Here is a 12,607-nt window from a genome sequence, read left to right on the forward strand (position 1 = left end):
AAGTGAAGAACTCGAGCCTAAAAGCAGCGTATTCCACAGTATGTAAACAGTCTCTAAAGAACTAAATCTGCATACTTCACAGCCAGTATATACTCTCTGTAAAGTCCTATCTATTCTGTAAGCAGATAATTCCTTTTTATTCGAAGCTGAACTTGAACCTTCTTCCTGGTCTTAATGTGAGCTCGCTTACTGTAATCATAGTTACTAAGTTTTGACAATCTGCTGCTAACCAAGCATAACGCCTTTCATTGGACCTGTAAAGACTTATCCGCTTTTTTTTCCTAATAGGTTTCTATCAGGAGTGACAAGAAAAATATACAAAGGTTAGCAGGAGGACAGGGACCATAGTGGAGCAGTTTCGGAAAAACAAAGTGATAAATGTGGAAGAGGAAAGATGGAGAAGTGTAGAAGAAAAGCGGAAGGTTGGTAGAAATCGTAATAGTGCGCATTTGCCAGCGAGATGAGGACAAGAAAGAACAAGAGAAGTGAGGTGGGTATTAAAGCATAGACAAATAGGGAAAATGCTGAAAGCAAGAGAAACAAGCATTATTGGCACTCTATTAAATAAATAACAAGTCATGTATTTAAAAACTCACCGCCGCAGCCCGGCTTGGACAGGAAGCCAGGCAACCTGAGTTGGGACAGGGGCGGGGCCGCAAAAAGACAGGAAGCAGACGAGAGCCTACCCTGCGCTCCTGTGCCTGTGAAGCCAGCCGGTAGATTTGCGTGTGAGCTAGCGGGGCTTCCGTGCTCGTAGAGAGCCCCGCCTGTTGCCGAGACTGACCCGCTGGCTGCCGAGGGAGAGAGGGACACGCGGAAAGAGCCCGGTGAGTGTGGGGGAGGGATGTGTGCGCGTGTGTGTGTGCGCGTGTGTGTCTGTGTGTGCGAGTGTGTCTGTCTGTGTGTGTGTGCATGTGCGCATCCTGATCCATTGTGACTGGAAACAGCATGCCGGAATCCATTGTCTGCAAAAAGAAGTGAGACCCACCAAAGCCCGGACATCCTTCTGTGTGCGTGGTATAGGGGAAGTGCGTAAAGTGTGTATTCTGTCAGGTGTCAAGGATCGCCCCTCCTTAGACAGCAGGTGGCCCAAATAGGTCACCTGCGGTCTACAACATTAAAGTTTGGAACGGGAGACCTTGTGGCCCTTGAGGGCCAAGAAATGTAGCAGGGACAAAGTGGCAGAGGTACAGAGAGGCATAGAATCCGCGGCCAGGAGGAGATCATCTACATACTGAATAAGGGCCACACCAGGGGAAAAAGTGTGCTCATCTAGTTCTTTCTTGAGGGCCAGACTGTAGATGCTAGGGCTCTCAGCGTAACCTTGAGGAGTCCAACAGAATTGAAACGATCTATTCCGGACAGTAAATCCGAAAAGGTAACGTAAGTCCTGATGGATGGGGATAGAAAAGAAAGCATTTTTCAAGTCAATGACCGTAAACACACAGGCCGTTGGTAGGATCATAGTCAGTATGGTGGTAATGTCTGACACCACTGGGTACTGGGGAACGACTATTTTGTTAATTTCTCGAAGGTCAATAACAAATCGATAGATCTTTTCTCCCATTGCACTCTTTTTAAGGACAGGAAGGATAGGGCTATTACAGATGTTGCTAGAGGAGTGCTGAACCACTCCGACTGCAATCAGGTGATTTATGATGTTCAATAGTGCTTGTTCTTCTTCATGAGATATTTTATATTGTGGAAGGTGAGGTAAGGGAGCGTTTTGACGGACAGTGATGTGGACCGGTTCAATGTTCATGGTGCCAACATCAGTGTCGCTTTGAGACCAAAGGGAGGACGGGAGGCCGGAAAGGTCAATGGAATCTTGGATGGTGACGGGCAGTTGATTAGGACCCGTTGTATTGTCAAAAAGAATCACTCGAACATTATCAGGGGAACAACGAATAGTGGCCCTAAAATGTTTCAGAAGGTCAATACCTAGAAGATTGTTGGGGCAGGCAGGGGACAAGAGAAATGAAGATTCAGCGGTGTCTCCCCCCAGGGTGAACGTAGTTGGAAGTGATAAAGCGTTAAGTGAGGGCTTACCATCGAAGCCGGTCAATGTTATTCTTTTGCCAGAAGGGGCAGCCCGATGGACCAAATTACCCGCCAGGGCGCTCCTAGAGGCCCCGGTGTCAACCAGGAAAGTCGCCAGGGTGCCCGTCAAGTAGGCGGATACGTAGGGACCCTGAGGATCGAAAGGTACTTCAAGTGGTCCGGAACCCCTCCCTTGACAGCCCTATGAAAAGAATTGGTCCATGGTCTCTGAGAAGTCAGATGAAGTCTTGAACATTCTGTTGCCTATTATCAAAAGTATTAGCAGAGCGGGGCTCGAACGGTTGTGCTGGGCGATTCTGGGGGCCCCTGTAATTGTCTCTGGGAATTGTTTTTCCTGAACGGATATTGTATGCTAGCACAGGGCACTCATTTTTGTAGTGGCCGGGATCTTTACAATAATTGCAGTTATCTCCATACTGCTGATGAGTGTGTTGGGGAGGCGGTGTAGGGCCAGGGTCAGGTCTGCGCGCATGGGGCGGGGCACGGGTATTGGTGTATCTAGCGTGAGAAGAACAGATTCCTTAAGCTCTTGTCTGCGGTTTCCTTATTTTCCTTGACCTTGTCCCTAAGGGTCTTGTAATACTGGGTTGTCAATAAAATAGTCTGGGGAGTTGCTGCCTGCCAGGTACTTTCGCTAGCCCAGAGTTTGTTCTGACTAGTCGGCAAAAGGTTGTCAAAAAAGGTTTGAACTAACAAGTGTCGACCCGTCTCAGATGTTATGTCTTGGCCACTGTAATCAGAGAAAGCTTTATTTAACCAAGAGAAAAAGACAGCCACAGTCTCGTCACTCTTTTGTTTGCAGGATGTCAACATATGCCAATCAACCTTGCGTTCAGGGACAATTGTTTGTAGTTTAGTCAATAATTTGTTTGCTAATTCTAAAACCAATGCGTGCGGTTTTTCCCCAGGCTTACGCGGTGTCGTGGATGCGCAAGTTAGTCCACGTATCTCCTAGGTTTAGGGCATCGTCAGTATGTCTAATTGAGTGCCATATCTCGGGGGGTACTACACTGCCAAATATCTGTAGGTTGTCTTGTAGTGTTAAGTCGTAGGTGTCCAGTAACTGTTGCATCTCTTTATAAAATCCTGTTGGATTTGTATGGAGGTCAGGGATCCCTGACTTCAGTGTCATGACCTCAGCGCGAGTCCAAGGGGTATATACCCAGTTATACAGTAATTTTTTGCGGGCATTAGTGTCATCAGTCCCCATGCCATCCCCCCTGGCCGGAACATAGATAGGAGCAGCTTCGCGTACAGGCATGTTGGTGCTGCTTAACAACCCTTCTTTTATGGCTTCTGAACCGTCCAACTCGTGGCCAGGATGAGAATCCTGTTCTAAAAGGTGCAGATGGTCGATACAGAACATAGACAGGGTTTGTAGTTCATCTGTGGTGGAGGAACCCTGGGTCAATTTAGTGAAAAGGGTCTGAAGGCGCTGCCTACTAAGGTTGGGTCTTTCCTTTTCCAGTCGGGCTAATGTGTGGTAGGGAACCTGTTGAAGAAGATGGTGGCGGAGGTGCATGGGTTGTTTATCTAAAGCCTTAATTAGGGCCGCTCTGGTAAAACCTGGCACGGTCAATGTTTGGGCTTTAAGGTCTAGACGGGTTTTTTCGGTGGACGTTAGACGGGGCAGTCTGCCTTCGGGAGAAAAACTAGGTAACGCGTGGGTGGTTTGGATATCGTTCAGTGTGGGGGCCGAAGCCTGGGCTGGTGCCGCTGCAAATGGATCAGGGATTGGAGGTGGAGGAGGTAGAAATGCTTGGTAGTCGATGTCTAGATCGGGGGTGGGTAATAAGGGCATCATTAGATAGGGAGGTGGTGGATTAGGTCGGGAAAGGAGAAGCTCATCATCTAGATAGTCATGGGGGTCTTTCTGAGGAAGGACAGGATACTAGCCCGTCATCTCTAGACGTAGTTGTCGGTCAGCTCGTTCTATATTTGTTTTATGGGCCTGGAAGTAAAGTTCATGCGTTTTTTCAGAGTAGGTAGTGTTTTTAAGGCTTTTTCTTTCCCTAGCTTCCGCCCTCTTTTTTCTCTGCTGTATTTCCTTTTTCCAGAGACTGAAAGCCTCCCACATGGAAGCATGAGGATGATGTTTGTCTAATTTACACTCAAGCGCTTCGAGTTTAGCGGGCTCAAAAGAGCCCCACTCAGGCCACTGCAGTTCCTTTTCCTTTTTTGTGTAACGGTGCCATAAGGAATGAATGAATGAATGAATGAAGGAAGTCTACGGGCATCAGGTGATAGATAAGGGGCAATCTTTTTTAGAGTCCGAATGATGGCACAGCATGTGGACACTGTCTTGTTGACTTGGAGGTCGAAAGAGAGTTCAGGATCTATAAGAACTCCCAGATTCCTGTCCAGGCGGGTTGGCTGGGGACAGTCCCCTAAAGAAGTAGGCCACCAGTCCCCAGACCAGAGATCGTAACCCCCTCCAAAGACCAAGACCTCCGTCTTTTCTCCATTCAGCTTCAAATAGTTGCGGATCATTGAATGGGCAACTGCTTCCATGCAGGCTCTAAATTTAAGGGCAGAATCTTTTATTATTATTTACGTCGTAGAAGTCTCAAACGGTCAGAGTACCACGGTGAAGAGGGACTCTTCCTGGCAAAATAGAATTTTTTAGGCGGTGCAAGAGTGTCTATAGCATTACCAAGGGCTTTGGACAGGCAACATGCCACAGCATTGGTATCTAACGGTAGGGAGAGGTTGGTCTCAGCTAGATATGGAGATAGGGAGCTGTTACAGACTGCTCTATAATTTTTCCTAGTTTCCCATATGTTTCTACTAGCTTGGTTGGGGGTAGGCGAGGTGATGATGTTTAGGTGGAAGGAGACTGCCAGGTGATCTGACCAAGATAGAAGAATCGAGGTTCCGGTCACTAGTCTGGAATCGTTAGAAAAGATGCCATCCAGCGTATGTCCAGCTAGGTGTGTAGGGCCGACAAACAGTTGGCTAAATCCATAGGCAGACAGACCATCGACCAGCTCCCTCGTATCTCTGTCATCTGACGCTTCCAAATAAAAATTAAAATCGCCCAGAAGAGTTAGATTGGGCATATTAATACAAAGCTCTAACGTTTCAAGTAGATCCTGGAGAAAGGAGGCCCTGGGGCCCGGGGGCCTATAGCAGAGAAAGCTCGAGAAGGAAGCCGTAGGGGTGAACTGTATAGAAAAATGGAGTGCCTCAAATTTATCAGAAGGTCAGGAGAGGGGGTCAATACGACATGACAAGCCTTCTCTACATAGAATTCCCAGCCCCTCCTCCTCTGCGCCCAACTCAATCCAATCTAACCAGGGCATAGCCCTCGGGAACAGAGTCGACCAGATCAGGGCCAGCGGACTCCGATCCCCAGGTCTCCGTAATGAAGACCCAAGGGGGACTCCTCTGTGATACAAAATCATTTAGGGCTACGTTATTCTTAATCATTGACCTGGCGTTAATGAGAAATCCAGCCTCCATCAACGGACTGTCAGGCACCTTAACAGCTGATGCTCTAGTCCTCTGTTTCCTGGACTTTCGTGTACCCATAGGTACAGTACACCCACAAAAAGTATTATCAGGTGATCTAGTAGTGTGACATGGTAGAGGGAGTGGTCTTAACTCACGATCTGAAGAAAGTATAAAATGAGGTTCATTCTTCCTGGGCCCTGGCGCCTCCTTGGCACTGACGGGCGCAGACGGGCAGGACTCAGGCACGACTCCGGCACAGGTCCGGCGCGTCCACTGATTGCGTCCGCTGCGCGGAGGCATGCCATGCCCGTCCTCTTTTATGCTCCTAGCTAGACTGCACCAATGTCTTCCTCCTAACCTAAGATGGCCGCTCCAAATCGATCCCCGAGACCGGCCGCCTCAGCACCTAAATCATCTGAGAGCTGGCCCAAAATGCGGGGGATGTGGGAGTGCTGGCTCTAATAATGTGAGGGCTCAAAAGTGGAAGTGCACGGGATGATTTAAAATTACAAAAGTAAGATTTTTTAAAAAGTCGGGCACAACAGATTTTAAGCAGTTTTTAAGATTCGTGGCACAACAGGGAAGGGTACACAAAGAATGGCAGTTTAAACAACAGAGCAACCTCCCGGCTTCCGCCTCAGGAGGGGAGACAGACAAACAGCAAGGAATTGAACATTACCGCTGTCAGGCCATATTTTACATACATTTCTTTAGAAGGGATACCTTCCGGAGGAGCCGGCTGACTTTCTGCCAAGGCATAGAGGTCGGGTTGACAGCAACAGCAACAAAACATCCTAAATTTACATTTTTGAAGACAGAAAACCAACAGTGAAATATCGCACCTTTATACTTCTATGTACAATTTAGTGCCGCTCGAGTAGAGGAGTCTCTTTGCCACAACTCTGACCGTGCTACAGGAGTAGCTATTAACTGTTTCCAGGATATTATTCTTGCCAGCGTGAGGAGGTGACAGCCGCGAGGCCGCAGAGGAGGCGAGAGGCGCGGCCCCGGGACTGCGAGGACCAGCCCACAACATCCACAGCTGTGTCCTCTTCCCGGGTGAGCCGCGCCCCCTCCCAGTGCCCACCCCCACCAAAAGCGCTCTTCACTCCTCGCGGCCCCGCTTCGCGGGTGCCGCTCGAGTAGAGGAGTCTCTTTGCCACAACTCTGACCGTGCTACAGGAGTAGCTATTAGCTGTTTCCAGGATATTATTCTTGCCAGCGTGAGGAGGTGACAGCCGCGAGGCCGCAGAGGAGGCGAGAGGCGCGGCCCCGGGACTGCGAGGACCAGCCCACAACATCCACAGCTGTGTCCTCTTCCCGGGTGAGCCGCGCCCCCTCCCAGTGCCCGCCCCCACCAAAAGCGCTCTTCACTCCTCGCGGCCCCCGCTTCGCGGGGGCCGCTCGAGTAGAGGAGTCTCTTTGCCACAACTCTGACCGTGCTACAGGAGTAGCTATTAACTGTTTCCAGGATATTATTCTTGCCAGCGTGAGGAGGTGACAGCCGCGAGGCCGCAGAGGAGGCGAGAGGCGCGGCCCCGGGACTGCGAGGACCAGCCCACAACATCCACAGCTGTGTCCTCTTCCCGGGTGAGCCGCGCCCCCTCCCAGTGCCCGCCCCCACCAAAAGCGCTCTTCACTCCTCGCGGCCCCCGCTTCGCGGGGGCCGCTCGAGTAGAGGAGTCTCTTTGCCACAACTCTGACCGTGCTACAGGAATAGCTATTAACTGTTTCCAGGATATTATTCTTGCCAGCGTGAGGAGGTGACAGCCGCGAGGCCGCAGAGGAGGCGAGAGGCGCGGCCCCGGGACTGCGAGGACCAGCCCACAACATCCACAGCTGTGTCCTCTTCCCGGGTGAGCCGCGCCCCCTCCCAGTGCCCGCCCCCTCTCCACCCTAGACTACAAAACCAAGCCCAGTGACGCGCACCGCGGGACGCGCGCGGGGCATATCCCGGGGCGAAGACCGGGCAAAGAGCGGGCCGTTTTAGGCCGTTAGAGGCCGGATAGAGCCGGGCCGGGCTACCCCCCTAACTCCCATCCGCAAAAATCTTTCCTAAATATCCCCACTTGTACAAACATGTCTCCAAGGGGAAGCAGAAGTAAGACCGCTGCAAAAAAAGGACAATTAACTGGCCCCATAGATAGTTTTCTAACAAAGGCTAACAGCTTCATAGATCAGAGTATTTTACTCATAGAACGGAGAGTATCCCAAGACCTCCTGGAGGCCCGGCGATCCTCACTGGGACATCTAGCAACTGCTAGAACGCCAGTTCCAACTAAAAGTCAAAGACAAAGTGAGGGCGGGATCAACAACAGACAGAGTCTCCCAAATATAGTTGATCTATCAGTGTCACAACTCTCTGAATCCCAACTTATAGCTGACTTCGACCTAGAAAAAACTCATGACCTAAATCTACACCCTACACCAGAAGAGGTAAGACAGGCAAGAGGGAGGAGGGAGGGAGCTATAAAAAAGAGAAAAAATGATCTGGCGACAAATGAAACACCAACGAGAAAACAAACTCCATCCGCCACAGAGGAAATACGAAATACACTTAGTCCCCCCCTCCTGGGAAACCAGAGTAGGCATACAGTGAGTATAGACCAAGACGCCTCACCTACCACGAACTCAGTGATAGCAACTGAGGGTTCCCCATCAAACGATACTGATTATAATTATAATCCAGACCTGCTGGAAGAAATTGGAAATCTCCTACATAAATCCCTCTCACCCATTCAAGAGACCCTGGCAAAACTAGAAAAAGCCGTAGTCGACCTCACAGTGTCGTTGAAAGTCAATTCTGCCTCAAATCATGTACAAGACCTACAAAAAGTACAAAAACCCGGGCCACTGAAACCGGTAAATATAATCCCTGTGCCCCAAGGAGAAAATTTGCTACCCGTACCCACCACAGCCCCGAAACCCTCAGCTATAATACCAACCAAGAACAAAGTACCAGACACCTTAGTCTCAACAATCCCGCCAGGAAAAAATAGCACCTCTGGTAATGCCACTATCATAGCCTCAAAAAATAAACAACCATCAACCAAGAAATCTCAACCTTACCGACCGAGGGAAAGACAACAACAGGGCGATACACGACCAGTAACACAACCAGTAACACTTCCACCAGAAGCCAGTCCCTTTGTAGCTATATTGACTGGTGTACCAGAGCTGACGGACCAAAAATACGAACCAAACTGGTCATTAAAAAACAAGATACAACACTGGCTTACCATAAATCGTCCTTCACCACCCCCCTACTGCTCCACTAGAATTCTGATGATCAGAAGAGCCCCTTGGGTCGGCCATGGCAAAAAAACAATACAGGGGGACTGTGTCCTAATTACTTTTGAGGACCCGAGAATAGTGGAACACATCTGCTCAGGAGAGGACCAAATTCCAAATAGGGGGGTAGGAATAAAACGTCTCTCCTTCTTTTACCCACCTACATTTCAAGACGGTCCCTCGCAAATGGAGGGACCTTGGTACACAGTTGGTCCTCGTTATCGAGGCAGAGATAGGGACGAATGGAGAGGGCAAGAACAGTGGAGAAAATATAGAGAACCTCCACGTTGGGACGGCTGGAATGGACTACCACTAACAAATATGTATAGTGGCTTAGAGTGTGTCGATTGACCACCACAGCCAGAAGAACAGACTTCTAAAACTCCAGCCATCCCGCCAATCCTAGATAACCTTTTAATCCCTGAAGATCCAGCCATCCCCAGTAATCTACAAATAGACAATGCCCTCAAAAGTAATCCCTCAACTCTGAGCGTGATCTCCTGGAACATCGCGGGATTACGACCAAAGCTGGAGGATGGGACTCTCATGCACCATGTACACAGACACCAAATAGTCTGCCTACAGGAGACATGGTCACAATTAGAACTTCACTTGCAGGGGTATAAGAAATTTTTTCCCCTGCACTGGGGGGACAAAAGGGTAGACCAAAGGGAGGACTAAATATTCACATAGCCAACACCATCCAAAACATAAAAATAAATATCATTGAACTGGAGCCTAACTTCCAGATCATTGGTCTCACTTTATCAAAAAATGAGTTTGTAGTCCTCGTTAATTTTTATGACAACCTTGAGAAAATACAGCTCCAGAGAGTTTTCACCCACCTCCACGAAAAATTAACAACCCTTAGACAGAAACAAGGAGCAAGGGGTGTATTGTCTATAATATGGGCAGGAGATTTCAATCTACATCACAGTACCCAACCACAGCAAAAATGTCCTGGTATGGTGACAGAGGAAGGTGACTCCCTTATCCATTTTTCACACAATAATGCGGGAGGAGTAATGAACGAGCTCCTATCAGATCTGGATCTCCAAATAGCAAACATCCCGGATCACAGAACAAGTTCATTAGAACCGACCTATATAGGTAGAGGTTTTAGCACTACGGTTGATTACATTATAATATCAGCTAGCCTACTACCCAGAGTAAATGGCTTTGAAGTCATACCCAACACTCATAGTGATCACGCCATTCTTACAATGGAAATGACTATTAATCATCAACAATCTCTCCCCATGACGATAGCTAGTGCACTGTCCCAGGACAATATAAACCTGGGCCAACTGAATGGGTACTCAATAAAGTGGGGGAAGATAAACCCAGAGGAAATTACCAAGGACTTGATAAAATCAGTATACCCCCCAAATCAAGAAATGTCTAGATACACTGGCAGAAGATGAGGAAATTCTCAAAAGTTTTGCCCAAATTTTGGAAAAAACAAAGTCCCTACTCACAGCTAAACATAAAGTTGGACCGCGTCGTTTAAAAGGATGGTTTAACCAAGAATGTACTCAGGCCCATAAAAACCTTAAAGTAGCACTAAACAAAGATGAAAGGGATCCTCATACCATATCCGCTTTAAGAAAGGAATACCTTACAATCAGAAAAAAGAGAAAAGCGGAATTAAAGCAAGTTTTATGGGATGAACTCCACGTTAGTGCACAGGAAAAAAACAGCCAGGCCTTTTGGAGAGTAATAAGAACTCCTTTTTTGGCTGACGACACAAATCCAAAAATTGAAGTTGCGATAGATGAGACAGAATGGGTGTCACACTTCTCAAAAATCTTCCAAAAACCATCCTCAGACCAAGAAACTGAAGATGAGAACTTAAAAGCTCCGCTTTACCCCATCCAAATAGACTTTGAAATCTCCGAGATCCTTTTGGCCCTGAATTCAAGCAAGAACGGAAAAGCCCCAGGCCCGGACGGAGTCCCGGCTGACTTCTTCAAGTACAATACAGATCTCTGGGCCCCGATCTTTACCAGGGTGTGCACGGCGGCGGCAAAGAAAGGAATCCTGGAGTCCTGGACAAGGTCCGTCATGGTACCGATATTCAAGAAGGGTAATCGCCAGGACCCTGCTTGTTACCGTCCAATATCCTTGTTGGATTCATTGGGAAAAATGGCAGGTAGGGTGATTCTGGAGCGACTTCAGGACTGGGTAGGGGAGAGAGGCATACTGTCTGACCTACAATTTGGTTTTAGAGAGGGCTTTGGAACGGTGGAGCAAGCCCTAAACCTTTCCGTGATCATTGGAAAATATATACATGCCAAAAAAGATAAACTTTACATGATCTACGTGGACTTGTCCGCGGCGTTTGACTGTGTCTCTCACACCAAATTGTGGTCCCTCTTAGCTCAAATGGGGGTAGATCCGCCACTCCTGGATTTCTTAAGGGAAATGTACTCCAATCCCTCAGCTAGAGTCCGTTATGGCATCAAGGGAGAGCTGACAGCGTCCTTCAGAGTGGAGCGTGGAGTCAGACAGGGATGTGTCCTGGCGCCTTTCCTTTTCTCCCTCTACACTAACAACTTGGAGGTTGAGCTTCTGAAGGGTACCCGGGACCTCCCACAGACAAAACAACGCCCGATTCCCGCTCTGCTCTATGCGGACGACGCTGTCCTCCTGGCACGGACGCCCCGCGAACTTCAAAAGATCCTTAACAGGTACTCTCAGATTATGGCTACCCTAGATCTTCACATAAATGTGAAAAAGACTTTTGTGATGACGGCAGGTGCTGGGAGAAAACACCTGAAAAACATTACCCTCAACACACAAAAAATAGACTCTGCAACTGAATACTGCTATCTGGGAATTACAATAGACAATAAATTGTCCTGGAAAAAGGCAGTGGAAGCGAGGAAACACTGCTTTAAAAGAGCGCTGGCGGCATTGGTGACTTTTTCACAAAAACTGGGAAAACGACCGCCTGTGGAATTGTTAGCGATATATAGGGCCAAATGCATATCGACAGCCCTGTATGGAGCAAGTTTATGGGGTCACACGGACGTCACTTCTTTGCAAATAGCAGAAAACAACTTTTTAAGGTTCCTTCTGATGGCACCAAAGCGATCCTCAACTTATGCTTGCCACGCTGAACTTGGCATCCCACACATCGAGGACCTTGCAAAAATCCAACCGCTACTTTTATGGCATCGTGTCTGGACCTCGGAAAAAAATGATTTAACCAAGATGATAGTGGCAGACGCCATGATGTTAGATCACGCTTTAAAAATTAAATGGTTAGCCTATATCAGGAATTTCTGCATTGACCTTGGGGCAGAGCAATATTACTCAAATCCTGAAAAAATTAGAGAACTTACAAAGAAACAACTAAAAGCATTAGCCCTGGGACATTTGGAAAACCTGAGATTACAATCTGAAGCAGGCAAACCGTCTGTTCAACACGCGATAATGGTCCAATCCACTCTTTTAATTCAGCCCTATCTAAATCTCAATATCGGTATTTTTGACCGTTTCCTACTGATACTCTGGTTTCCCAGGAGGGGGGGACTAAACATGTTTCACAGACTGGTAGCTTTTCCAACACCAAACGTTTGGGATCCGAATCCACCCTTATGCCCCTGTGATGAAAAGTCAACACAAACCACCTTGCGCACTGTCTTGTTTTGCAAGTTTTATCACGATCACCGCAAGGTTTGGCTATTGACTTTATTAAAATCCTGGGGTCTCAGACAATGTCGCCCTGCCATGTTGAGCTTACAGCTTTTGGACACTGAAGTTACCTGTTACCATGTGATCAATTTTCTGAAGTGTA

The 12,607-nt window shown here is 48.1% G+C and overlaps 1 long non-coding RNA gene across 1 annotated transcript in view; it reads left to right on the forward strand.

Annotated features, from left to right (window-relative positions):
* Positions 1-12,607, forward strand: part of LOC144752172 (uncharacterized) — a 993,171-nt gene that overhangs the window by 968,735 nt on the left and 11,829 nt on the right. Inside the window, exon 4 of the long non-coding RNA XR_013594037.1 lies at positions 289-490. This is a non-coding gene — a long non-coding RNA (uncharacterized LOC144752172). The remainder of the gene's footprint in view (positions 1-288; positions 491-12,607) is intronic.

This window comes from Lissotriton helveticus, chromosome 4_2 (genome assembly GCF_964261635.1).
Source record: "Lissotriton helveticus chromosome 4_2, aLisHel1.1, whole genome shotgun sequence".
Classification (NCBI taxonomy): Eukaryota; Metazoa; Chordata; class Amphibia; order Caudata; family Salamandridae; genus Lissotriton; species Lissotriton helveticus.